Source organism: Myotis davidii, unplaced genomic scaffold (genome assembly GCF_000327345.1).
Source record: "Myotis davidii unplaced genomic scaffold, ASM32734v1 scaffold373, whole genome shotgun sequence".
NCBI lineage: Eukaryota > Metazoa > Chordata > Mammalia > Chiroptera > Vespertilionidae > Myotis > Myotis davidii.
Genome location: NW_006287255.1, coordinates 2,991,563 through 2,996,680, shown reverse-complemented (window position 1 = coordinate 2,996,680; position 5,118 = coordinate 2,991,563).

Below are 5,118 nucleotides of genomic sequence, written 5' to 3'. Positions count from 1 at the left end.
CTGTAGTTGATTTCCAATTTCATGCCATTGTGACCCAAGAAGATGCTTGATATGATTTCAATCTTCTTGAACTTGTAGTGATTGTGCCCTAACATGTGGTCTATCTTTGAGAATGTCCCATGTGCACTAGAGAAGAATATATATTCTGTAGCTTTGGGATGAAATGTTCTGCCAATGTCAATTAAATCCATTTGATCTAGTGTGTCATTTAGAGTCACTGTTTCTTTGTTAATTTTTGTCTGGAACATCTATCCAAAGAAGTCAGTGGGGTGTTCAAGTCCCCTACTATTACTGTATTTCTGTCAATTTCTCCCTTAAAGTCTTCCAGAAGTTTTTTTGTTTTTTTTAAAAAATATATATTTGGGTGCTCCTATATTGGATGCATATGTTTGCCAGAGTTTTATCCTCTTGTTGGAATGATCCCTTTAGAATTATAGAGTCACCTTTATTGTCTCTTGTTAAAGCCTTCATTTGGAAGTCTATTTTATCAGATATGAGTGCTGCTACCCCATTTTTTTTTTCATTTCCATTTGCATTGAAAATGTTTTTCCATCCCCTCACTCTCATCCTCTGTGGGTCTTTTGTTCTGAGGTGGGTCTTTTGTAGATAGCATATATATGGGTCATGTTTTCATATTCAGTTCAGCAACCTTATATCTTTTTATTAGAGCTTTTAATCCATTTAAATTTAAGGTTATTATTTATAGGTACTTATTTATTGCTATTTTTTTTCTTTTTTTTAGCAATACTCCACTCCAGGGCAAATTCCCCAAGGGCTGATACTCACTGTTGGTCCCCTGAAAACTTCTTTGGGACTCTCTTTTAAAGAATACATGAAGAAAGGATGAGTTTAATTCATAAACTTGGTAAATACTCTTTGGTGAGATGGACTACTATCCTCCTAAATTATTCAGTGACATTTATGTATGTATGTATGTATGTATGTATGTATATTGATTTCAGAGAGAAAGGGAGAAGGGGGAGATAAAAACATCAATGACGAAAGAGAATCATTGATAAGTTTTCCCTGTACTAGTATACCCACCACTGTGGATCGAGTCTTAACCCATGCATGTGCCCTAGACTGGAATGGAACCTGAGACCCTTTAGTCCACAGGCACACTCTATCTTTGATTGGAGCATTTAATCCATTTATATATAAGGTTATTATTGATAGGTATCCCACTAGGGCCATTTTAATTCTGTATGCCTATGTTTCTCTCTCTCTCTCTCTCTCTCTCTCTCTCTCTCTCTCTCTCTCCCTCTCCTTCTTATTACAGTAGTTCCTTTAGCATTTTTTTACAATGCTGGTGATAAACTTCTTTAGCCTTTTCTTTTACTGGGAAACTTTATTTCACTATCTATTTTGAATGATAGCTTTGCTGGATATATGAGTTTTGGTTTCAGATCTTTGCATTTCTTTCCCTTGAATACTTTACACCATTACCTTCTGGCCTGTAGAGTTTTGATGAGAAATCAGCTGACAGCCTATGGTCACTCCTTTGTAGGTAATACATTTTTTTCCATTGCTTTTATTTAAAAAAAATCTTTATTGTTGAAAGTGTTACAAATGTCTGCTTTATTCCTCCATTGACCTCTTCCAGCCTGCCCCTGCTCCTTTTCCAGCCCTTCACCACCCTATTGTCTATTTACATGGGATATGCATATAAGCATACAAGTTCTTTGGTTGATCTCTTTTATTACTGCCTTTAAGGTTTTCTCTTTGCCTTTAATTTTTGACATTTTAATTATGATGTGTCTGGGTGTGTGTCTCTTTGGGTTCTTCTTGCTTGGGATTCTCGTTGCCTCCTGAACTTGTTTGACATTGTCCTTCACCAGGTTAGGGAAGCTTTCTGCCATTATTTCTTCAAACATGTTTTCTATCCCTTGTTCACTTTCTTCTTCTGGTACTCCTATGATGTGGATATTGTTATATTTTATGGTTTCCCACAGCTCCCTTAAACTGTCCCCATGTTTTATTTTTATTGTGTTTTTTTTTCTTTTTGGTCTCTGATTGTGTGATTCTCTGATTGAGTGATTTCCTCCCTATCTTGTCTTCTAATTCACTGATTTGATCCTTGGCTTCCTCTAATCTGCTGCTTATTGCTTCCAATGTATTCTTTATTTCTGCTATGTCATTCTTCATTTTTTCAAAATTTCTATGTCTTTTCTCATGCTGTTGAGCATCCTTATAATAATTACTCTGAAATCTATATCTGATAAATGGCTTATCTCCATTTCATTTAGCTCTTTTTCTAGAGAACTCTCTTGTCCTTTCATTTGGGGTTTGCTTTTCATCTCATTTTGGCTTCTTCTTCAAGTTTATTTCAATGTATTAGGTAGATCTGCTATCCACCCCCCTCCCCCCTACTCAGTCTTTTTGGAGGTTCTCTGGTGCAGGCCAGTGACTGACACTGTTTGTACCTGGCCCTGAGTACCCTGTTTGGAGCCATTAGAAATTGGCAGCTTTTGGCTCCCTCTGCTTGTTCTGGGTACATTTTTGGACGGGACCAAGATGCACAAAATAGTCTGCTTTTCCCAGCCCCAAGTCCATAAGCAAATCAGGCAAAGATTCAAAGCCCCCAGAGATTCATCTTTGCCAGCAGGCCGATTGTTATTCTTAGTCTCTCAATGAGTCCCAGGCTGTAGAGCACAGTAAGGTATAAACTCCACAGGGTGGGGAAAATGTGTGGGACAAAAGTGCCTGGATGGTAAAGGTCTGCCTGAAAAAAATGTCTTCTGCAGTATTGGGAAATGACTCAGTCTAGAAATCCATGCAGCTACCCTCTGAGCTCTATCCCCAGAGCCCCCAACCCTGAATACTTACATAGCTTGATCTACTCTTCCTGCACTCTGCTGGAGCCCAAAGTGAGTGGCTACACATGAAATTTTGTATGTTGGCCCTTTAAGTGGGTGCCTACCTTTCCAGCCATCTCTCCCTGGCAGACAACAATTGCACTGCTTTTCACAGCCAGATGTTATGTGGGCACCTCTCTCAGTTCTGGTGCTCTGGGCTGGGGAGTCCAGCCCAGGGTTTAGACCCCAACATCTCAGTCAGGGACTGGCCCCCTCCCCCATCACAGCTCAGATATCTGCAACTTCACTTACGATATGTGGGAGCCCCACCAGTTCTCTTGTGCCTCTGCACTTCCTACCAGTATCTATGTGGGCTCTACTTTATGTCCTTAGTTATAAGGATTCTTTCAAGCTAGTCTTCAGTTTGTTATTCCTATATTTTAGTTATAATTCAAGTTTGGTCTTGGGAGATTTTCAGTATAGTTTCCAATTAATCTGCCACCATCATAGACTCCTCTCAGATGAGGTTGATTTCTTCCTTCCTTCCCTGTAAGCTTGGTATTTTGTTATCTTTCATTAGTCTGCTTTCCAGATTCCAAAATATTTTTGCTCTGGTTCCTTCTCCTGTTCTTATTGTCTTCATGGTCCCATGTCATTTATCTTTTCATTTTAAATTTAGAGAGGTTTGATGAGGGTATTATGCACTGAATGTTTTTATCCCCCTCAAATTTCATATGTTGAACACCCAATCCTTAATGCAATGATATTTGGAGGTAGGCTTTTGTGAAATAATTATATTTAAATGAGGGAATTTTTGTGGGGCTCCCATTATGGACTTGGTGTTCCTATAAAAACAGGAAGAGAGACTAGAGCTCTCTGTCTCTTTGCCACTTGAGGACACAGCAAGGTGGTGGTCATCTGCAAGCTAGGAAGAGAGCTATCACCAGAAGCTGAATCTTCCAGAACCTTGCTCTTGGACTTCTCAGCCACCATAATGCTGACAAATAAATTTATGCTATTTAAGCCACCCAGTATGAACGTAAGAAATTGGATTGATTTCATTTTGTTCCATCTTCATCTCTGTGAATTCAAACTGGCAGCATAGGTGATTTGGATTCATAGTTGCTATAGCAGCCCAAGCAGTTTAGTATACCTTTTGGTACTGAAAAGTGAGGTGCTGCTGTAACAAATACCTAAACATGTGGAAGCAGATTTAGAACTGGGCAATGGGTAGAGACTGGAGGAATTTCAGATGCATGCTAGAAATATGGATGCTATCTCTCAGAGTTAAATGAGAGATACATCGGACAATGGAGAAAAGGATATCTATGTTATAAAGAGGCAAATAACTGATCTGAATTTTATTCTAGTGTTTAGTAGAAGGTAAACCCTGTGAGTGATGAAAATGACTGTTTAACTAAAATATCTAAACAAAGTGTTGAAGAAGTGGCTTGGTTTCTCCTGACTGTTTATAGTAAATCTTGAGAAGAAATAAGTAAACTGAAGATGGAATTGTTAAATAAAAAAAAGAATTAGAATTAAGATTTGGAAAGTTCTCAGTTTATACACATTGTAAAAATTTATAAAACTTGTTCTGAAGAGAACACTAAGGATGCAGCAGAGCAAGCATTTGATAAGGAGACTGTTATGAGTGTTGAGCCATTAATCTAATCATCCCCATCAGCAGAAACACTGCCAGTTTGAACTGAAGGGGATGAAGATAGAACAAAATGAAGGAAGGCTATCAGATTTCCTAAATCCTATAGGACCAGACCATAGAGTTATTTTGCTGTGAACATGCCCAATTAATTCTTCAAGACAAGGGAAAACTGCTCCCAAATGCAATTCAGAGAACATCAGAGATGACTCCTTGTTGTCAAAAGGGGAGAGAATTGCCTTGTTTCAACATGACAGACAGTGGTTATCTGAAATCTTGCGGTGCAATTCCCACTCAGCAGGGCCACAGAGGTGGGACCATGGCCCCAGTGTGTCTGATAGGCAGATCATTGAACCAAATATTGTTGTTCTCAAGCCTTAAGATCTTACTACTATTTGTCATGCTACGTTTTGGGCTTGCTTGGTACCATCACCTATTTTTTCCTTCCAATTTTTCCCTTTCAGAACGGAAATGTCTATACTAGTGATGGCGAACCTATGACACGTGTGTCAGAGTTGACATGTGAACTCATTTTTTTTGGTTAATTTTTCTTTGTTAAATGGCATTTAAAAATATAAAATAAACATCAAAAATATAAGTCTTTGTTTTACTATGGTTGCAAATATCAAAAAATTTCTATATGTGACACGGCACCAGAGTTAAGTT